General features: G+C 47.6%; 1 protein-coding gene across 1 annotated transcript in view; it reads right to left on the reverse strand.

Annotated features, from left to right (window-relative positions):
• Positions 1–5,002: 5,002 nt before the first annotated feature.
• LOC308195268 (uncharacterized protein) overlaps positions 5,003–23,674 on the reverse strand; it is a 74,443-nt gene continuing 55,771 nt past the window's right edge. The window contains exons 9-10 of the mRNA XM_080592360.1: positions 16,589–16,783; positions 5,003–15,510 (exon numbers count right to left, since the gene is read on the reverse strand). The gene's annotated coding sequence lies outside the window, so the exon portion shown is untranslated. The remainder of the gene's footprint in view (positions 15,511–16,588; positions 16,784–23,674) is intronic.

Genomic DNA, 23,674 nt, shown 5'->3' on the forward strand with positions numbered 1-23,674 from the left:
GTGCTTTCATCCCGCGGTGCCCCCAGATGAAGCTAGGTTGCAAGATTTTGTGGAGCAGTGTTTTCTTAAGCTTCGGGTATCAACCACCCCTTTGCAAATTACTGGGGGCTTTCAGGATTCGTCCATTTTGATCCATCCTGGATTCCCAGCCCCACAAACACCCCTTCTCTCTATCACCCATAAACCTTGTGGGCACCCCCTTCCTCCAAATCCCTAGGATGAGGGGATAAAGCCAGGCCAAAGAAAAAGCAGTTTGTTTATTATAGCAGCCAGTTCACAGCAGATATTAACAGATGGGAAGCAATGTGGAATAAAAATGTTCTTGTCAGGTAACAGGCCGGTGGCTTTTCACTCAGTGACCTGAAATATAGGCATGTTTATGATATTAGAGTCGATATTCTGGGATTTGGGGCTTATAAAATAATACTCAGCTACAAATTACACAGTAGCTATAAGATGAAAAGTCCAGAGATGCAGGTAATGGCTTCGTTAGAGGCTTCCTGAGTGCATGTGTTTGTACAAGCTTATATATAAATGTAAAATAAACACGGAGTCGAAGAGGAGAAAGCTTTTCTACAATTTCATTTTTTATTGACCTTAATAGGGAAGAGCCATAAGGGAAAAGGTAAAAGCTTTTGTTTTGGAAAATGACTGCCGGCTTTGGAGAGACGTAGCTGACAGGCACCAGCTCAGTGCTAAGTGTATTAAAAGAAGCTCCTGTTTCCAACTAAATATCCAAAATAAAAAAATAAAAGAAGCAAAGAATCACTCCATGAGAGTGCCATTTTTCCTTCTCTCCCCCCCCTTTTTTTTTAATAGTGATCTTTCTCCGGGCAGCACTGACAGGAGACTAAATTCTTTCTCTCCATTCAATGTTCAAAAACATCTGTACTGGGAACAGGCAGCCACAGCGGTGACCTGAACACAGCAACTTCTGTCCTCGTGCTGGAGGGGGCAGGAGGCAGCATCCAGTGCTGCTGGGCTTGATCCAGGGAGGAGCAAGCATCCGGCCAGCGCTGCATCAAACAGCAAGAGGAAAGGGGATGCAAGCACAGGCAGAGGCAACTGAGCTCAGCCGTGACTCAGGACCAGCAAAGTCTGTGATGTGTACAAGGTCTCTGGGTCAGCCCTGGTAGCCCAGAACATCTGTTTTGGTCTCCGGAGGGCCTGGCTCTGGTGTCTGTTTTTTGGGTTACCTGCCCACCTGAGACATGACACCCTCCTTGTGCTTGCCACCTGCCTGGCCCCAGTGGCCAAACGAAGTCACTGACACGAGGCAGGTGCCAGGGAGGTTTTGCAGCCCAACCCCCCCCCTCTTTTTGTTACCAGCAGCAGCATTTCGTGTGAGCCACAGAAACCAGATGGCCCCAACGTGAAGTCAGAGCACAGCAACCTCTGTGCTTTCCATTTTCCAAACTTTCCCTTGAATCCATTATTCACACAGGTCATTCTCTGGCAAGGTTAAACGCAAACCTCAGCACACTCCCTACCTGCCAGATAAAGTTAGAGCTCTCCTTGCACGGCATTCAGACACCCTTCCCTTTCTCCGTGGGAAGTCACAAAATTATCACCAAGCTGCTTAAGTGTGACAGCAGAGAGGATTTGGAAGAGATGTCTAGGAGCAGGAGAGCAAGATATGCTTACAGGCAGCTCGTTTCAACAAGAAAAAGTAAGATTTCTTTAAGTTGCTGTGTAGGAAATCCTGGTTTTACAGCGTAACCAGCAGGTGAGGGGATGGCATTTTCTAGGAGCCTGGAAAATGTCTGGGGCCAAGGTCACTCAGCACATGAGAAGATTCAGTCCAGGAGATTCAGAGACTCTTGAACTACCACTTGGCTTAAGTCTCCTCTTTTTTGACAGCCAGACTGCACTAAAGGCTGCACTTGTATAATGCTGGGAGATCTGAAGGATGCAAAAGGCGATCAGGTGAAAGAGCTCTTCATTTTATACGATCTCTGAGTGCACAGAAGATTTATCTAAGTGCAATGCTCCATCACTGGTCTCCTTTGAATTCAGTATCCAGTGCCACATCTTACCTCTAACACCCAGTAGTGCTCCTTGTGCTTTGCATTTCCACAGACAGCACTTCTCCAGGTCACAAGTGCTTCAGACACCAGTCCCAGGCTCCAGTTTTGGGACTGCTGGCCAAGTGCTTAGGCACATCCTGGCACTCCTCATCATGGTCCATGGGCAGAGGAGGTAGCTAGGACTCAAGCCTCCTTATCACATATATTTACATGAAAGTCAGTCCTGAAATCAAACCTCTGTCATGTACCATTCCCCCCTCTGCCTCAGGGGCAGCTCCTTCAGCTCTCTCCTCTCCCTCATCCCAAGAGAGATGCTCTTGGCTAACTTCCCTTTGCCCACCTCTTCAGTGCAAACTACAAGTGCTGAAGTTATTTTCTTCCAAAGCTCCCAGTTTCGTGGAGGAGCACAAAAGGTCTGAGAAGCTGAAATCAGTCATCTACTGCTTATCAGCCAAAGTGAGACAAAACCAGAGTAGCTGCTCCCAGACTTCCTAGTGCTGGAGTTTGCTGGAGGTGTTGCCAGATCTGATGTCTGCATATCGGTGGTGCTCTGACAACACAGCACAAACAGCTATTTGCACATAGGGCATATAATGAAGAATTTAATCAGAATCCTTAAACTAATGGCTGTAAATGGCTAAGTATGAGATGACAAAGATTAAGTGAAATGTTATTTGTGTTTCTGCAGGATTTGCATGGACTTTTCTCTGCTCCATCTCTCAGACAGCCTTTGCTGGCTGGAAATTGTGCAGCAGTGCAAGGGATATAACAGTCACTGGCTTGGGCAGAAGAGAGAGGAGCAGAAGGAAATCCCCAGCCACCACACATGGAGCGAGCCCACCAAAGCAGGACAGCAATACTGCTTCCAAGTAGGCTGAACTTGCAAAGGGAAACCCAAGGGCAGAAGGGCAGGCTGACGTAGACACAAGACTCCTGTTCAAATATTTAGGGCATGACCACAGTATGTTGGTTTTGTGTCTCGTGTTGGCTGCCCAGGGACTGGAAACATACCTGGAAGCCAGCAAGAGCTGAGCCTTAGCGTCCATCTTTTTGCCAGCTTTCCATAAAACCTTTACTTCTGATTTCACAGCTCCAAGCTCAGCCTGTTGTCAGCACACAGCTCGCTGAAAAAGGAGGGTAAGAGCTTCTTACTGTTATCAAAATTCTCTGAGAAGTGATGGAATGAAAGACAGGTCTTTTGTTAGACACAAACACTCCGATAGCTGAATAATCTTTTTTAAGAGCCTGGCAGCCTCCCAGTCTCCTGTTCTCCCACCTGTGATGGGACACAAATCTGCTCTCCAGGACCTAAATCAGTCTGAGGGCTTTGCAGAGGGTAGGGAAAGGTGGTCTTGGGGTCAGTGGCTGCAGCCTGAGCCTTCTCCCAGTTACACCAGCACCCTGAATGATGGGGTGAACGTTTCCCTTGCCAACAAGGCTGCTGGGGAGGAAACACAACCGTGGGAGCAAACTCCAGCTGTGACAGCACACAAAACAGTTAATACATAAATGTAAGTGTTATCCCAGAAGCAAGGAGGAAGGCTTTGCCCCCAAGCCTCACCTCCTGCAGCCACCACTTCCATCACCATACACCTGTACAGGCATGCTGAAAGTCAGATCCATCCTCCAGGGACACAGCAATGCATGATGAGGAGAGCCGGGCTGTGCAGGGATCTCCCCAGCACTCACACCACTGCCACAGCACAGCACCCACCGAGCCCCGACCCTGCAGTGAGACACCAGCTAATGCACAGATGGATTTCAGGCACTGTTTCTTGAAGAGATTTAAGAGCTAGGAATGAATCGGCTGGCTGCTGGGTGAGACGTTACCACGCAACAGCAGTCCGCCTGCTCCCGGTCCCCACCGATAAAAGAGAAGAGGCCAATTACTCTTCTGTCACAAGGCACAGATATCACACCGAGGCTTTCTGAGTTCACCTTCCCAAGAAGAAGAGGAGGCTTTTTAGTAACCTGCCCTATAACAAATTGTCTGAGAAAGGGGCACACCTGAAATAGCAGCTAGAATTCAGATACAATTCTGATTAAAAAATACAGATGCCTCAAATTAATGAAATTAAATATTTGTCTCATTCAGAAGAGAAAGAGGTGAATCTTTTGGGAGTCTTCAAAAGAAGAGAAGGTTGAGTTTTGTTTTTTTTTTCCCTGGAGGGTGGTCAATGGTCATACTGGTTTCCAATGAGAGCCCAGTGACCAGGGGTTGACTTCCCCTCCAAGCAGATATTTTAACAACAGGATCTCCTGTCTCTTACACACACACAAAAATAAAAAATTAAAGAAATTCTAGCCAAGTTTTTAATATCCACAACATCAGAAACTTCTTGCGGACTCCTAGTGCCCGTTCCAATGTTTGATCACCATTAAGGTGGAAAACAAAAAATCCCTAATATCAAACCAGAGTTACCTTTGTTGAAACTGGTGCCCGGAGGAAGCAAGTCAGAAGCTGGGACATACTGGGGATGGCCCTCAAGGCGAGGAGCATTGTCCCAAGCCCAGCTCGGATTGCCGTGCAGTGCCAGCTCCCTCCCGGGCTCTTTCTGCTGATGGCAGCAAGCTGCTGTGTGGTCTGCACGGAGAGGCTGCAGCCTGCCAACGCCTTGCTCTTTCCAGCTGCTTTAATTATTCCCTCATAATAACTCTTCCCCTTTTTCTATGAAGAACAGATGATGGACATGGATCACAGGGCATCTCAAACTCTGTTGTGTATATTGAGGGAACAATTTCCAGCCACCTTCCCCAGATCCACAGGGACTGAGCTCTCTCTGCTGACTCCAGAGCCCTAACTTCAACAGTGACAGCACTGCCAACACCGATATTAAAGTAAATGCTTTCCATCTTGGGGTACAAGTAACAATAGTCAATATTTTGGTGAGGCTGAATTACAGGCAGCAGTTGCAACAGCTGCCTTCAGTTTTGGCTCTAAGGTCCTGCTCCCCAGTGAGGTACAGCACACCATCTGATGGATTCCACACTCAGTTCTTCAGTTACAGTTTATTAAAAGATGGATTAAAACATTGGCACAACAGTGGCCACAAGAATATTTTTCCAGCAACATCATCCCAGAAGGCTCTGGAGATGCAGAATTGTGTCTAATTTGGGACATCATTCTGGACACCAGTTTGAGCTGGTGCTTAGCAAGCCAATGTTCATTGTTAAAGTAGTATTTTGTTACTGAAAACAAAAACATAAAACCGAAAACATTATGTCCTCATTTGACTTAAGGAACACATGTTAATATATTAAGTCTCGGAAGCACCTTTTAAGCTTCGAAGTCAAAGCAAATAAACCAGCCAGGCAGAGGGGAGCAAGCAGCAAGACTTGCACCAAGCTCAGCAAGTTGCTCGTCCCACTGTGCTGCCAGGATCTAGAATTTAACGCCAAGATGTGCAGCAGGGTCATTGGCTTCTTCCTGGCTTTCAGAGAAAAAAGTGAGACTCTGATTGCAATCCAGGCCTTAACTTCATGGAAAAATCATCAAGGGTAATTGAGTTAGTTGAAGCAATGCCATAACAAGTTATAATTCAGGAGGAGGCATGGAAATGCTGGGAGCTGAAATCAGCACAAGCCAAGAAGCAGCAGCAGACCCCTGGGTGAGCTGAATTTCCCCCTGCTCACCCCCTTGCTTTTCTTGCCAAGCATGCAAAATTGTCCAGGAAAGCTTAGCCAACCCCTCTGGTGTGAATGAAGACACAGGACAGGGAGCAAACCCTCAGAGCAGTGGGTTTGATCTCTGCTGCACTGGGGAAGCTGAGTTCAGCGGTCTCCTTGTGTGTCAAGCCAATAATCTGATCATGATCAAAGAGGTGAGAGGAAACACCAGTCCTGCTCAGCTCAGCATTTCCCTGCAGCTGAGATGCCCTGTCCTTCAAACCATGCCAGCAGAGTGCTGGCAGACACATTCCCATACCAGCTTTCACCAGCATCAGCTCCTTCCTTTTATATGGAACCCTATCTAGCCCCAGCCAGAGTTAAACATCACCCCGAGTATATGACAGATTTCAAATTAACTGGTCAGTGTGAGAAGGAACTTGAGTTTCCCCATGCCTTTAGAATATTAATGTATTGTCCAATAGCTTGTTCACCAGCATCAGGCACCACTGGAGGACTGCAAAGAGGCACCGAAAGATGCCACCCCGTGAGCTCTGGCAAGATCTCCTGGAACATTCCCAGTTCGTTTTTTCCTAGGTATGACTCCCCTATTCACTCCAAGAAAGACACCTAGAAAGAACATCTCACAGAATTATTCTGAGTCAGAGAGGTGGTGAGGAGAAGCATTAAAGCTGCGGGGTTGCCATTTGCTCTCACCAACCAGCAATGTGCTATGGTCCGCCACAGATGTTCCCTTTCAGGACTCACTGTTTTGTCCACAAAACCCTGGGAGATGCCTTCACCAACCCACCCCTCCACTATGAAGGAAAGATGTAAGGCATCTCCCTGGCACCTCTTGCCCTCCCACTCATGCTTTCCATTTTCTTTAATATACAGACGTGTGCTAATACCCTGTCCTTTGGGGAGCTGGCCTGGATTTTCCAGAGTCTGTCCTCCCACCAGAGCTTGTCAGAAACCACAGGCAGATGTGTGGAGGAGCAGGAGGGAAGGGGAAACTACCCTGCATTTCATCTACCTTTGTGCAGCAAATGAAAGTTTGCTATCAGGTCACGCAAGATGGGTTCAGTCCCCTTGAGATATTCCTTCTTAATGTGAAATTAAAAAAAAAGTATTTATTTTTACATATACTTGGTTTCACTCGTGCTCCCAATCCACCCTGACAGGCCAGCCCCTGAATTTCTTTGAAAAGCAGCTTGTACACAGGGGATCTTACCTGCGAAGCAGTGCATGTTGTGTCCCAAAGCTGGGTTGACAAAAGGATGCTGCCTTCAGAAGTGAGTAAATGTTTTTCTCCGAATGGGTACCACGGGAGTCCTTTTTGCCTCCCATCCCCAAACCAGACAGATGTGCCTACAGCTGCTCAGTACCAACACTCACAAAATGCAGATTTTCAAGAGCTGCTGTTCAGTGTTGAAGACAACCCTACCTGAATGTAACCAAGAAATAGATGAAGGTAACAACGCTAACAGCACCCACAAGACTGACCCCATCCTATGCAAGCCAACTCCGTGTTGTATCCATCTCTTCCCTGCTAACCCTGATCCTGCCACCAGGCCAGCCCACCAGCAGGCTCGGTTTGCTGAAATCAAAGGCTGCTGGAGCCCAGGCTCCTCTCGGGGAGCAGAGCAAGGGCGCAGACATCCCTCCCACCTGAAATAACACCTCTTTCCTACACATGCACCCCGCCCAGACTTCCAGATGTGTCGGGCAGAGCTCCACCATACGAGCTTCCTGCAATGGGAACAAGAGCTTGTCATTACTGTGAGGGGAGAAGTAATTTGCTGTGCTTGCAGCTTCAGCCAAATTGGGCCACACATGCAGGAGTTTGGGGTTTACATTAGCATAGCTCCAATGGCTTTTGCCAGACCATAACAGCTGTCCCCCATGTCTATGGCAGGTTGAATTAAAGTCGAGCCCCAAAATAGCACAGATCTCTCGCAGACAGAAGACAAAACTTAACTCTTCCAGTCTCGTTCCCATATGTTCCCTTTGGTGCATAGCATCTTGCAGCAGAGGGAAAAAAATCCTTACACGCTGACAGAAACGCTCATTACAAACATTTCAAGCCTGTCAGTCAACACTCCTTTCATCTCACCACTTCATGGAGCTGTCATCTGCACAGAGGGCCTCGCTCAGCATGATGCGAGTGTGGGGCCGTCAGTGAGAAACCACCTGCAAGCGTTCACACCTTAATGTACACTTTTCTCAGAAACCGGAGCGTATCTTTAAAGCTACAACCACTGAGATCTACCACAGGCTTTCCAAAGAGGGGGAAGCTGAGGGGAAGAGCAGTTTCCACCCTGTGTACCCCTCACATTAACACTGGAGATCACTGTTGTTTTCCAGGGGAAGAATTCCCATCAATGTTTTATGGTACCTATCCAGCCACAATGACATTTCTCTAGTTTGAAGGTTTAGGGGATTTTCTTATTTTTTTTTTTCTTCATTTCCCAGACCTACCCAACCCCAAGGTTAAACTCCAGCTTCACAAATCACTGCACAGCAGCAGAGCTGAGCCCATAACCATCCCATTCCCCTTCGCTGTCAACAGATACCTGGAAAGACATGTCCTTTTACCTTGACAAAAATCTCAAATCATCACAGTTCATGTTCACCACAAGCACGTGAATGGGCTACATAATTAGCAAAGTACATTATTTCCTGATGAGCCATTGACAGCCACTCTATTTTTCAAACTCAGTCACAACTCAGAAGGACTGTGCCAAGCCAGGGGAAGCAGCCTTTACCCAGCACTGGCGTCCTGCTTCTGACTCAAATAGTTTGGATATCACTGAGTCAACCAAGCCCATTCCCATGCATTTGATGGTCTGTAATTCAACCACCCTTAGATGCCTTGAAAGCATGTGACAAGACAGATACTCCCTTACACCAGCAGGGATGCCAAGCTCTCTACGACAAGGACAGGATCACCAAGCCAGGTGATCCCCACCACGGCTCTCTGAGCTTCTAGCAGCAAGGTGACCTCGGTCCCCAGCTGGGCTCCCCCACAGCTGCCTTTTCCCTGATGTTACCAAAAAGTGACCCTCTCCATCAGCATTTTTGGCCACTCCCAGCACCAGGTTTCTAACACATCCCCTAAAAAAAACCAAGAAGAAGAGACACTCACGGGCTCTTAGCCATAACCCACAGCTTTCAGCTTCCCCCCATATCACCAGTGTCACCCCACAGCACCTCCATCCGTTTCCAAGGGGGCACTGTACATTTCCAGGACCAGCACAAAGTAGGCTGACCATACCCCAAATGCATTACACAGGGCCTGAAAATCCCTCATTCCTCCATTGCACCTTCCCCCCAAAGGGTCATTCTCACCAAATATGCAGTGACAAGCAAATTTGCCAAGAGGTGACATGGTTTCCCTGGTAACTGGAGCACTGTGCAAGCAAGTGGGAGTCCTCTGCTGTACCAGCTCCAGCACGTACTACAACGCTGATTACAGCCACAGCAAGGAGGGAGCTGGGCTATAATGCATACCCTCTAACAAGTCAAGGTAAATGCACACCACAGCATCCCCACTGAATAGCTTTAAATACAATCAGGGCTGGATTTCTGCCAAGGCCCTGCTCAGCTGACACTGATTTGTGATGAGAAATGAGGCTCAGCTTTGTTTTAAGTGGTGGAACTGCATCCCCTGGGCTGTGGAGGATTTTTTTTTTTTTTTGTCAGTGGTACCGTTTAACTGAGACTGGAGTTCACAGAGCACAAAAGACACAAGGTTGGATTAGACAATTGCTTTTTAGCTATATAAACTGGTACCTCAGATACTGAGGGCTCATGCAAAAGGCTCTCGTGTGATAAGAGCAGAATCTTATTTTCTAGGAGTACATTCTTAGTCCACATAGCCAAACACCAGAGGAGACTAGATAGCAAGGCATGCAAAGGATTCATCCCTCCTTTGGGTCACCAGGAGATTTCAGCTGTCCCCACATCCCAGCACAGTGCTAACGGTGCCTCTGGGGCTTTTGCCCACCTGATGGGATTCTGCAGGTGGCAGTGGAGAGCTTTGCACACCCACACCTGTAATCCCTGTCTATTCCCGTGTCCTCCTCTCTGCTGATCTTGTGCTATTTCCAGGAGGAGAAAGAAGCCTCTATTTCTATGGGTAAGGGAAGGGGTCATGCCAAAAAGTCATGGAAATGAGGCATAAACAGTGTTTTTAAAGCTCCAGATTAGGGTTTATATAAAGGAAAGAAGAGCAGAGAGGGAGGGAGGAAGAAGGTAATCTGTATACTGGCACTAGGTCCAAAGTTGCTTGCATTTGTTTCCACTCAGTTACCAATTTTGGCTTGCCATCACAACTGCATCTAATCAAAAAAAAGCAAATGAATGGTTACTCACTTGATTCTGCAAGTCCCACACCCTGCTCCAGGAACAAGCATTCAGGTAGTTAGTTACACTCCAGCCACCACCAACTTCTGCTCCAGCCCTAACTCAACCCCAACCAACTCAACCCAACCCCAACCTGTTCCGCAGACCTCAGCATCCCTTCGTGCCAGGGCCACGTCCAAACCAGCAGCCTCCCAGCTCGCAGGGTGTGCAGCCCCCACTCCACCACCATTGTACGGGCCATGCCAGGGAGGATGGTGAGGGTGTCTGGAGGTGGAGCACCTCCTCATCACTCCAGGGGTCCTTCCTGACTCTTCAGGGGTAGGCTCCAAGACCCTCTTCTCCATCAGGGCCTGACTGAAGGCTGGTACCCAATCCACCCCTCTGTAGCCATTTGAGGAGATCAGGAACTCATCTGTAGACCTTGGGAACAACAATTACAGCAAAGCCAAGACCTCCCTGTTCCCACTGGGAGACTGAACCCATGTTATCTGTGCTATTTCTTTGTCCCCTGACCAAGGCACCTTGGTCATGCCGTAGGCAATGACCCCCAGAGGTACAGCTCCGATAACCTGAGCTCGGTGACATGCCACCACTCCAGCGAGGACCCAAGCCAGAGATGCTGGAGGAGGCAGAGCCTGGCCCCAGTCCCAGTCGAGGCCACGATTTAGCAAGCACATATCTAGAAGAGGTCACTCAAGTGCCTCCCCCTTAATATTTAAAAGCTGTTTCTCTTTTCAGCCCCAGGTCCCTGGAGTGCTCGTGTCTCGCAACACGACCAACCACATTCACATTTTTCAGATGCGTATAAACGTTAAAAATAAACCCGCTGAGTTTCTCCTCAAACAGGGATGAGATCAAGCCCTTGAATAGCCCATCGCAGCTCCGTGTCAATTTGCAGTCATCCTTGAGGGAGAGGGGAAGGGCAGGGGGAAGAGTGAAGAGTATTTTATAATGGAAAAAGCGATGAAACCACCCATCCCCTCCTCACCGCGCAGCGAGAGAGCAAAGCCTGCAGGCCTGGGGAATTAAAAAGGAGGGGGAAAGAGGAAGAAGATGTTCCTGCTGCTTGAAGAGATGCCAGGGAAGGGCGTTCCTGGTGCACGGGGTTAATTATGGCTTTATCTGTGCACTTGATCAGGCTTTAGGAAGACAAAGAGGTGCAATGAAGCAGGCACAAAATTGCAGTAGGAGATGGAGAGAGCTGCGATGTCCTTGGGAAGGTGACACTGGGCACCCTGCCCTGGGTCGGGGTGGCAGCAGGGGCTCTTGGCTTTGCATACACCCTTGGGGCAAGGTGGCAGCTGGTCGGAGGGTGAAAACCTGCAGGATTATTAAATCTGTGGTTTTTGGAGTCATATTTTGTTGTATTGTCTGGATAACTGAAGGGAGGAATAGCTGCTGCCCCTCCTGGTATCAGGGGGTTTGCTGATGGGTTTCTGGAAGTCAAAATGGGTTCAGGGATTGTTGGCTGGGTTGGGAAAGATTTTTGAGGAGAGCTCACCTTTCACAGTTTCCACACCAGTGTTTGCTCAATGAGCCTCATTGCCAGCTGGATCAGGCTGTAAGATACCAGACAAAAGCCTGGATGCATTTCTGCCTCAGACGCTGACTCCAGGGCGATGCGAGAAAGGGGAGAAAAGGCAGGGCAATGCCAAAGGGACTCATGCAACCAACAGGAAGAGTGGAGGGGGTGCATTTCATGGAGTCACCCATGCTGCAGCACAGCCTGCCCCAGAGCTCCTCCACGACCCAGCGCCCTTCGCTCCCTGTTGCCAGTCCCACTGGGCTCTCACAGGTCTGGTGGAGCAGCACCACGGAGGCAGGACCAGCAGAGGGTGAATTCATGATCCCAGCAGGAGCCAAGGTGGGGCCATCCCCAGAGCCCCCATACAGCCCCACACTGCCTCTTTGTTCCCTTGGGCTCATGTTGCTGCGATCACCAAGGGAAAGCTGAGAGGGAGTTTGCTTTGTAGTGGCCAAGAGGAAAAGAGAATTTGTGGAGGATCCAGAAAGAGGCAGGAAGCTTTGTGTTTTGTTTATCTTCTTTTTTTTTTTTTTTTTTCCTCCCAAGAATTTATTTTTCATTGATTTTGGCCTGCTAAATATCCCCTCTCCGCCCACTCCCGGATGCGCAGAGCAGGAGCAAAGGAGAGCAGACACGTGGGAGAAGGAAACCATCTCATGACAGGAGAGAGGTCCAGGTTGGGCCCAGACTCATCAGAAAATGGCCATCAATCTGGACAGAAACCATCCTCCTCTCCCCACCACAACCCCCCTCCTCAGCACACCCTGCCCCAAAATGTGACAGGCTGGCGGGGGGCTCAGCACCATTCAGCAGTGAGCAGGGTGCAGGCAGATGCATCTGATGCTGCCTTTGCACCACTTTCCCCCATCTCTTCCTCCTCAGATCTCACCGAGGTGAGGGTGCCAGGCTCTTCATCTCCTTCCCTTTGTGCTCCATCCTTTCCTGCCTGACCAGCCACCATCTCTCTTTCATCTCTCACTTGCTCTCCACCAACAGTCACTGCTCCCTCTACTCCAGCTCCCACCCTGGGTTTGCTCCAGCCCAGCTCCCACCCTGCAGTCCCCATTCCCAGAGCCTCTTCCCTGCCTTGCTAGCTCCGAGGACCGCTTTTCCAGCTGCATCCTTCTGGTCACTCCGGAATGACCAGCTGTGCTCTGTGTTTTCAAGTCTTTGCTCCCTTGGCCTCGTGACTCAGATCTCTCCATGCTTTTCTTCCAGCTTCTTAGTCACTCCTTGTGCTCCCAGCAGCATCCAGAATTACTCTGTGAGCAGTCAGCTCCCTTCTGAAGCTGTCCTTTACCAGGCTGCCTACAAAAAGGCATGAATAAGGCTAGTCATGTGCTAAGACCTCTGGCCACTCAATACTTTCTCATTATTTCATCGCACTCCTCACTCCGTCTGTCATCGTCTGAGGGCTCTTGTCTTGAGCTGTGATGGTGCTGCTTTCTGGCACACAGATATTCTTTCATTTGGAGCATCCCGTGATGGGGCCTCTTCAGTGCTAGAAAGAATTGTATATAAATAGCTCACAATGCACCTCACCCTTGTGATCGCTGCAGGAACACAACTAATGAACAAGCCCACAGCACACAAAGGTGCATTCAGACTGTGAATGTCACCAGCATTTAGAAAAAAAAAACATGTTCCGTGTTATCCTAGCACCATAGCCACGACTGGTAGGATTTACCTTCTCAGGCTCTTTCCAGCAACACTGTCCGTGGCTCTCCAAGCAGCCACCAGCCACTTATGATGCTCTCAGTTGCTATTACAGAGGACAATTTAGACAGTAATTTTGATGGATGTGGAGCAATATAGGTTAATTAAAGAAAGAGATATAGGGAAAAAAAAAATCAAGGTTTATCAACTGTTCATCTCCCCAGTGAGAGAACATTTGGGATTAGTTCTCCCTGCCCCATGGCCATCTACAGAGGAGGCAGAATAGAGCCTCTCTCCTAAAACTCCTGAACTGCCATGCACGAGACTTATCAGAGTCAGGATCAGAGCAAGCGCAAATTATTGCACACTGCAAAATATTTAACATTTTATTCTAGGGAGAGGGGTCAGCCTCCCATTGCTTGATGAACCATCAAGTGCGTCCTGCCAGCAGCTGGAGAGCTAATTACAGCCCCACGCCTGCCCCACGGGACCTCATTCCTCTTCCCAGGAATGGGGAGAGAGGTCCCTGCTCACACCAGTCTCCCCGCTTAGGAATTGGGCTTGATTGGTTTTCTTTCTTTTCTTCATATACACAAAGAGAGAGCTAAAACCTGGGAGTCCATCTGCCCAAAAAAAAAAAAAAAAAAAGTTGGAAATGGTCTCTCTGCATAAACTCCATTAAAATTTTAGTAAAAGTTTGTGCTGCCTCTTTGTTAGTTTCCTTCCAGTTTTGTGTTTTTAACTGTTTTGCTCCTATTATTAAAATCATGTTCTCTAGGGATAAATTTAAGGATAGAGGACCCGTGGTTAGGCAGGTTAAAGTGGTGCCTCAGGAACAATAAATATCAGGTGCCAGAGAGACAGGCAAGATGAAGGAGTAGGTTTTAGAAGAAAAGGTTTTGAGATCCAGGGAGGATGTGAGACCCCCATATGATGTGTCTGAGACATGGCCTTGCAGACCAGCAAATGATGAGGGTGGGGTTCCTTCAGAGGTCTTCACCTTGACAAAAATCTCTCTGATTTCTACAGCAGGATAATTGCTTCTCTCTTGTGTTAAGTACAAAGATTAGAGCTCCTGGGATTTCAGGTGGGGACCAGCAAGTTGCTCTGTTTAGCTTAACCACCCTTCAATACCATCTCCCTGCAATTCTGGTGCTCTGTACCACCACACGGGGTTTTATTTGTGTTAGATGGCTGACTGTGAGTCCACCACACAGGCGGGATTGTTAATGTTATTGTTCTGCCTCAACAGCGTGAGATTGAATTTCTACACCTCTGTTTCTCTAAACGCTGCCCGTGCTCAGAGGCAGTGAAGCCTTTTCCCGTATGCATTAGGCACACTCGTGGCTGCAATCAGAACAGGTTAAAAGCAATCCCAGCACTGCTTTGCCAAGCTTGTGCTTTAGGAATCAGAAAGTGTTTATCATTGGCCTCAATGGCTATTTCACACCAACACCAGAAGCTCACATAGTAGCTATTGATAAAATATTCTGTTGGCACTACAGGGAGCTTTCTCTGATGGCCCAGCTGTGAGAACATTTGCCAATGTTACACACTGCATGCCTATTAGGAATAGATGTGCTTGCTGAATTCTCAAAGAGCTGGCTTAACAAAATCAGCATTAAATGGAGAGATGCCAACGTGACACAACTACTGCATCGTTATTTAGCATTTTGAGCACGTCAGATTAAAAGCATAGGAACTGCTCATCCATGTTTATGGAAGTGATGAAATTCAATTCACATCACCCATTCTGAGAGCCTAAAACCAGGATACTGTTGGATCACCTGATTGCATCCCTCTCTTACATTTCCTCCTGGTCTCACTGAAAGCCCAATCCCTAATATTCACATTTTCCTTGGATGCTTGTTCCAGTGGCTAATCACTTTACTGTGATAAATGTGCAGCTTAATTCTGGCTTGTGCCTGTCTGCCGTCAGACACAGGTCCTTGCTCTGTCCTTCCTGTCAGGTACCCAGGGATTTCCCCCCAGGGAGATGCTGCTAGATGATAATCAAATCACCTCACCATCTCCTTTCTATGAAAATAATAAAAATAAAATAGCTCTCAAGATCTCTGTCTTACAGTGCAAAGCGTCTTGTCCAGCCCTCAAGTCACTTCTGGGTCTCCTTTCTCTAGGGACCGATGGCTCAAGATGACTTTGCGGGCCAGTGAAAAAGGAGCTGCTATTTCTGCTCCACAGCCTGGCCCAGCCCTTCTGTGCTGCATGGCCATCTCTCTCACCATCCCCATGTCCTGGATTGCGATCTCAGTGTCTTCAGGAGGTGATGCCCCATCCAGCGTGAGTGACATCTGCTTCTCTCTGGATCTGGAACGAGATGTTCAAATACACATTGCATGAACAGGCCTCCTGGCTTACCAAGCAGTCTGGGTCACTGCTATTATCTTAACTACCTCTTGTCTAACTCCACATTCCTCTCTCTACCCAAAAAGATGCTTTGAATGTCACAGATCAGATGGGGTAAGGCATCAGGGTTACAGCTTTAAAGACACATCCAGAAGATATTCACATGCAATTCATCTCTCCCCTTTATCTCCCTTTGCCACTGCCATTCATCAGCTCCCACAGCCTCTCAGATCTTTCCTGACAGAAAAATAAAGAAGTGAAGGAGGGCTGGGTGAGAAATGTTGGGGATATCCACCATCCACCTGCGTTGTAGGCGGCCGAGCACCCGCAGCGCTGCCACGCTCCTCCGTGCGCACAGGCACGCTCTGTCGGAGGTGCAAGAGAGGGTGTCCTTTCAGCCCTTCTGCTTCAAAGGGGAGGGATGTTTTTCTGCCAGACTGCCACGGGGACTTTTAAACAGGCTTCCCATTCATCCAGAGGTCAATTAACGTAGGCACCTTTGGTGGTATTTTCAGAAGCCCCCAGATACCAGAGGGCTTTGAAACGCTGCCTGCAAGCACAGAGCCAGGCTCTGTGAATACCCGGACCCACACAGCAGCACTGAAAACCAACCGGCTTACAAGCCCCAGGTTTTGACAAACACTCATTTTGCTCTACCCTCTGTGTACCACCACCCTGCGAGAAAGAAGGGCTGGTGTAATTGGGGTGCCCTAATTTGCTCTATTACCCACATGCAAAAAAACTCCAGGCTATTTTTTTTTTTTTCTCACAGCCACGGAGTTGAAAGAGCAACTCTGTGCAAGAGAGCGGCGGTGGCTGGAGGAGACAAGGACACACTGTAATGTTAAACCTATGTTTTCTTGCAGCCCAACCCCATTCCTCTGCCCTTTGAAACATCCTTGCTCTGAGTGCCAGAGAGATAGCATCAGAAAAAAACAACTGTCACTTGAATCTCCCGGAGAAAAAGGCCAAACCTCCCGCACCCTCTGTACAGTTTACATAGGGGAAAAAATAAAACAAAACGAAACAAAAACACAACTTGACTTGGCAGGTCTGCTCCTGGGAGCCCAGAAGGATGTTTGACCTTCTCCAGACAAGCACGGCAGTCGCCCTGTGCTTCCAGAGAAAACCTCTGCAGTTCTGGGAAGTTTGGGGAGGGATTCAACGAGGGTGCTGAGCTCTCTCGGCAAGCAAACAGGAGGCCAGGCTGGAAAACCCTTCCCTCAAGAGGAGCCTAGATGGGGAGAAAAGAAACAAGATGTTTTTCTCACACTGGGACTAACTCCAGCTATCGGTGTTTCCCGACAAAAGCTTGTTTGGGCAATTGGTGGGGTTATGTCAGGAAAAGAAGGAAGAGCAGCTGAAGCATTAACACTTCCCTCTCGCAGTGCTGGTCCCTTGGAAAATGCTCCCCATGCAGACTTAGCAGCAAGCCACCAGGACACTGAATGAAAGGGACATTTAGAGTGGGCTTAGACACGGGACAAACGATGCTAATGATAAATCCATCCCCCGACGATGAACGGACACGGATGTCCACAGCTAAAATAAACAAATGGTCCGGGTGAGCTGGCAGGCTTGTTTAGATTCTGCTTGGGATAAATCACAGTGCCCTTTGATCCCGTGATGTTTTTGGCGCCTGTGTTGCTGTCTAGCAGCAGGGTATATTTTTCTATCCTGAGGAGCAAGTGGATTCAGCTGCCTATAGCTGATTTATAGTAGGAAGTGATTCACAGGAAATCAAAGCTCCTCACACAGTAAAAATTGTTGCCTTTTCACCTCCACCATTGGTGCAATGATTAGAGCTCTAGGGACTTTGGTTAGGAAGATCAGCAAAGAGTTTTGTGCTTAGCATAAATCGCTTTCTGCCGTGACTCACAAAGGATGCTCTCAGCAGGCTGCACCTGTCTGTATGCCCTGATGCATGGGCACTGACAGCATTTTCACTCAGTCCCGTTCCAGAGATATGAAATTCACATTTCTGTGCTCACTGCAGCAATGCAGGGCTGGTTCTGGATTTGGATTTCCTCTGTTAATCATATCATTGCTGGGGATTCAGGTCTCTTGTGGGTGTGCATGCTGCTGGGGATTGTCCCTGGCCGCACACCCCCATGAACTGTGTCAGGCCAGGCTGTCTTTTGTCAAATGCCTGAAGCATGTAGTAAAACGAAGGCTACATGTAAGAATACTAGACCTTCCAAAACGTGCTTATCACTAGCAGTGGCTCTGCACTACCAGACAGGTCATTTAGAAGCTGGTTACTGCTCACAGTTTCTGATAACCACTTGCATCAGTCTCAGGAGCAGATGAAGCATGTGTTTATTACTGCAAAAACTTGAGACCCCATGGGACATTCAGCAAATATCTCCATGTTTCTAAGAGAAGATTTGGCTCCCGTTGCATCCACTGTGAGCGCAAAGCTGAGTTAAATGAGGAGGGTTTGCCATCAGCATAATCAGAAACACGGTGAAAGGGAAGGATGGGATTAAGACTTGGCTGCTGGTAAGCACATGTCACTTCAATTAATTGCATGGAAATTTCTATGCTCGAGATAGTGATAAAAATCAAATAAAAAAAAGTGTGAAAACTCAGCTCTGGTGTAAATGCCTGGCTAGTTAAATATAGAGGTGTGTGTACACATACAGATAGGTCCATGTTGAATGATTATTAATATAAATAAAAGTCTGAGCCTTAGCCAGTGAGCATCAGGGTCCCCACTGATGTTAGAAAAGCCAATTACAGCCCCCAGCTCCTCTTTTTCTCCCCAAGATCAGGCTCCCTGGGTGAGTTTTCAGCCACTCTGACATCTCCACACTCCCCGAGCTTAAACAGGGCCAGTCCTCAGGCATTTATCTCCATTAACCCATGACCCTGCACAGCTCACATCTGCACAGCATGCCCCATGCACAGCGGCAGAGTGGCAGATCTACTCTTCTCAAATCATTCTGGGTACTTATTTCCCTCTGTTTCATCCTCCTGGCACAGGCTGCTCCTAAAAGGGCTAGCTAAAAGCATGGGAGAAACTGCATTTTGAGTGGTTATTCCTGAAAATTGCTTTCTAGGTAAGGAGTTGGAGACCTAGACTAGATTGTACCCATAGGAGACACCACAGGAGGGACTTAGAGGAGCTGGGAGGAAGCAATACTCTCTTACCGTGAAGAGAAAGGACAGAGTAGGGAATAAGAATGTCAAGCCTGCAAATGCACCCTTACAGGCATGGGACCACACACAGCGTAAGGGCCATTTATAACCATCTTCCTGGCGCAGCCTTGACACCACCAAGATGCAGAAATTTACCTAGCTGGCGAATCCACACCACCAATTTCATTCTGTGGATTGAGGGTAAGCAAAATCTCAGCCAGCAGGAGCTGGAGAAAGACCACAGTGTCCTCAGGGCCCAGAACACGACCCAGTCACACCAGTTGCATGGGCAGAATGGGTCACACCACACAGCAGTCCATTGGTCCCTACCCATAGGTCCCACATGCAGACCCCCAAAGGCACCCTGTAGAACTGGGGGAAGAACCCAATGATTTAAGCCCAGGGAAACAAAGGTGGCTAGTTTGGTCGTTTTGCAGAGAAGGCAGGATCTGTGCCTACCTGAGAGCAGCAGAGGCTGTGGGAAGTGCAAAGAACTAGAATGTGCTCTGTCTCCTAAGCACTTAGTGGTTTGCTCTAATCAAGGCAGCAAGCCTTTCTCTCTTTTATTTTTGCAAACCAGTTTCTTTGTAGTGGATATTTGGTCTGGGGAAACTTTTTTGTAATCATTGCAATAAGTTACATTTATTGGCATCAGTATCAAAGATTTGAACCAGCTCAGCAAACCAGGATATTTCTCCAGCACAATGATGACAGGGATTTGAGAAATCTTGCCCCTGTTCTTTTTCTTTCATCAACGTGAGACCAAAGGTCTTTCAGCCGAGGATAATTCCAGAAGAGAAAATTGCAGCAGAAAGCCTTTTTTCATGTTTTGCAAGAGTTGTCTGTGAAAAAATACACTTGCCCTTTCCCATTGGGAAGCCTCCCTATCCAGGGTGGTTACCAGTAGGTCTTTCCTCTAGAAAGACTGGTTGGTCTTTTTCCTTGAACCATCCCACTACTGCTGGCAATATTGTCTTTCAAAACATGCATCATGTTTATTTGATATTTCTTCATTTTAATTTGAAATTTGATTTCTTTCATGATTGGGTGGGATGTGTGTAATTAACCAAAAAATTAACCCCCCAAAAAACACCTCATTCATCCTCGTGGCTTTGTAAACAATGCTGTAGTGATAGGTAGATATAAGCCCTCTCCATATTTGACGAGGCCAAATATTCACATCTTTAGAGCAGAAAAAAAGTATGGATTTTGTTTTTATAGACCAACACATATTTCTCTGCTGAAATATATGGCATAGTTGCCAGCATGAGGCTAGGATGGGGATAGGAAATGAACAATCAACTGCTCTTCCAGGATTCTTCTGGCCTTGTTCTGATCAGCGGATCTGGGCCCCTTTAGCCTCTTCGGCAGAGCTCCAAAATTAAAGAGAACAGAACAACTGCAAAACACAGCCTTGAAACTCCATCCAGTTCTCACAAACACACCCAAGTACATGTATTTAGCGAGCAACAGTTCAAGCACTCTGGTTGTATTTTATAGCTGTCTTCCATGCCAGTCCAGCAGCAGACAAGCAGACAATGCATGTCAGTTCAGCTTTCAGAGGAAGAACTGTCTAAAACCTAATCAAGTCACAAAAGATGGGATCCCTCTCGAGATTAGGTGAACTAAATTTAGGTGTCTATATGTGAGCTAGATGTCTAAACTCCTGTTATCACATCTTAAATATTAGAAAACCTGGATTTGTTATAGACCAATATATGTTAAAATATGAGGTAACATTGCCAAGTGAGACAAGGATGAGGACAGAAAGTCATCTATCACCATCTCCAAGTGGTGGAAGAGCATCAAGTTACACAACAAGAATTAAAAAAAAAAAAATCAAGACAGGGCACCAAAGGAAAACATATTCCACCTACTATTTCAAGAAGTTTTAATTCACATTTCAAAAACAAAAATAAAAATAAACTTCAAACCAACCAAACAACAACAACAAAGGACCTCCAACATCTGGAAGATTGTAAGGGATCTTGTATTCCAACCAGAAATCCTTCAGCTGTACCTAAGAGACACGACTGTTGAAGAGGTTAAGTTCTTGGTAAGTAAAGTTCTTAGCAAGCAATCTTTTCCCACTGAGTTGGCCTCTTAAAGTTTCTATTTGTGCTGCTAATGAGGTTCCCACAATCTCCAGGAAGCTGGTCCGAGTTCTAATTAAACAAGACTCAAGGAACTATTCTGCCAAAGTAAGCGTTGGATCTGCCCACCCCATTGACTGAGTAATGCAGGCTGGATACACGCAGGCTGGAAATGTAAATCATGTATTGACATGGAGAGTTTTACTCTCCAGTGAGGGCGCTTTCTACAGCTGCAGCATTTATTAAACCTTTGCCATCATCCAAAAACAACACTCATAACTTGAACAGTCCCCAGGGCTGGAGAGTCTTCCAGGACTCTTCTGGCTATGTTCTGATCAAGAGATCTGGGTTCCTTTGACCTCTTGAACATGGTCCCAGGCATTAAGGAACAAGACCCTGGAAAATACAGCCCTTGGACTCCATCCAGTCCTTTACATAAAATACACATGCACATACATTACTGGTATTAGTTAGAATATCCTCATGGAGCTGCAGTATTCCAGAAACAGCCATGGCATAAACGTGAGGACTGCAAATGCCAGTATGGCCTTAGGCACAACACGTCTCCGTGAATTTTCCAATCCTATTTAATACTTATTATATGTATTTGCTCGTTATCTAAACTTTTAATAATAATCACTCTGAATCAAAATACCAAGATATCCACTCAATGAAAATCGCAACTGTGCCCTCCCCACAAGTGTCACTGTAAGAAAACGGAAAACACAAAACTGACGTCTGAAAAACACAAAACTGACTTCTGTAACATTCCCATAGCACACAGATTTTTTGTAGTGTGTTATGCCAGGTCCTGATGAGTGCCAGCAAAGAGCAGAGAGAGGTGCAACTCTCCAAGGATGCAGCAGAGACAAGATTAGCGTCTGTCCATCCCCAGCCAGTCTGCAAGCACTTGGGTATGTGACAGTGTGTGCAGACCCTGACCAGACAGTGAAAGATTTCCAGCCAGAGCTATGAGAACAAGGCTAGAGGACAAGTCTTGTGAGGAGGGCTGAGGGAACCAGGGTTGTTTAGTTTAGAGAAAAGAAGGCTAAGGGGAGATTTTGTTGTACTCTACAACTACCCTAAAGGACGTTGTAGTGAGGTGGGGTTTGGGCTCTTATCCCAAGCACCAAGCGATAAGATGAGGGGAAATGGCCTCAAGTTGCACCAGGGGAGGGTTAGGTTGGATATTAGGGAAATTTTTTTATAGAAAGGGTTGTGTGGCAGTGGAACAGGCTGCCCAGGGAAGTGGTTGAGTCACCATCTCTGGAGGTCTTCAAGAAATGTGTAGATGTAGAACTTAGTGACATGGTTTAGAGGTGGACTTGGCAGTGCTAGGTTAAAGGTTGGACCAGGTGATCTTAGAGGTCTTCTCCAACCTGAGTGATTCTATGATTCTATGAGATGATCTCAGTCCCCAGCAACTCCATCCAGATTGAGGAGAAATCTTCACACAGTCTGCAGGACATAAGGAAAACAGCCTGTGCATGTATATTGAGGGAAGATGTTTTTACTTAGGCCAGCGATAGTGGAGGATACGTTCAGCTGGTGGCCTGTGCTTTTGTAGGGCTGCCTGAGCTGACCACAGTACAGCCCCTTGGGATCAAACCGTTAGGTGACAAAAATACTGCAATGAAACTGGAAATGTTCCTTCTCCCAGTGAAATATTTTAAAGACTGTCTGGTGATAAAGCAGTGTTATCACAGGAGCTGAGTGCCTGAGAGGATGTATTAACAGTGTATATGGTCAGATAAGCAGGAAGGTGTGAGCAAGGAGCTGCCACACTACACAGCTCGATGGTTGCTCCTGCTGCACATCAAAGCAGCTGCACGGAGAGGGACCAGGGAGGCAAATGTAAGGAATTGGTGGCAAATGTTAGCAAGACAGCTCTGGAAATGCCCTGCCCCAAACCAGCAGCAATCAGGGAGCCGAGGTGCACAAAGCTGAACGTGGATGAAGGCAGGTTTTTCAACCCAGTTGCTCCACAGCCTTCGTAGCCCCAGTCCAGGATCTGCTGGCGTCAGTGATGGACTCCCATCGACTTCACCAGGGCTTGAATCGGGCCCTTTAGGAATCGAGACAAAAGAGCAAGCGCTTGACTTTAATAGATGATTCATCCATCACCACAGCCCAAACTCCTCTTGACAAGTAGAGGGAAAAACCCACAAATTAAGTGACCAGCGCCTGCCTGCCCCTTTCTTGCTGTTTGTAAAGGAGAACTTTTGACCTCTCTGCCTCATCCATCACTGCTTGGCAGGAGCTGGTTGCTCACCCTGGCTGAACTGTGCCATGCATGTAGCCCCATACAAGCGGTGCTTTTCACGTGCTAAATGATCCTTCCCCTGCTCCTTTGCTCTGCCTCAGCCCTGTAGGGACAGACAATGGCACAGCGCCACTGCCGAGGGAGGAGGCTCTCATTAGGGATGAAAGACCGGCGGGATCATCCTGCTGTCATTTGTGCTTCGTGCTGATTTTCAGAAGGGTCTGGTGGGGAAGTGTGTCTTATCCTGAAGGGTTTTTTCCTTCCAAGCAAGATGACCGGCAGCAGATGTTCTTGCACAGGGCATGGTTAGGGAGCTGACAGTGGGGTCTGAGGACAATAAAAGGTTGCAGGACTTGGGCATTGCATGGGGATCCAGAAGAGTCCTTTGGACAGGTCAGGAATTTGGGGAGCTCTTCAAGGATTCAAGCCAGGCCTAGGCTTGCCTGGAGTTAATTTCAGACAGGATAACCCCACTGCAAAGCTCCCCAGCAGCGTGAAGGATGGTAATACCTGGGTCTGCGAGCCACTGGGTGCCTTTGGGATTAATTCGTGGGAGCACAGCTCCGTGACACAGGAACAGGCTCTTCCTCCAGAAGTGTCCGTGCCTAAGGCAACATCACTCTTCCAT

Source organism: Anser brachyrhynchus (assembly GCF_964034855.1).
Source record: "Anser brachyrhynchus genome assembly, chromosome: 5".
Classification (NCBI taxonomy): domain Eukaryota; kingdom Metazoa; phylum Chordata; class Aves; order Anseriformes; family Anatidae; genus Anser; species Anser brachyrhynchus.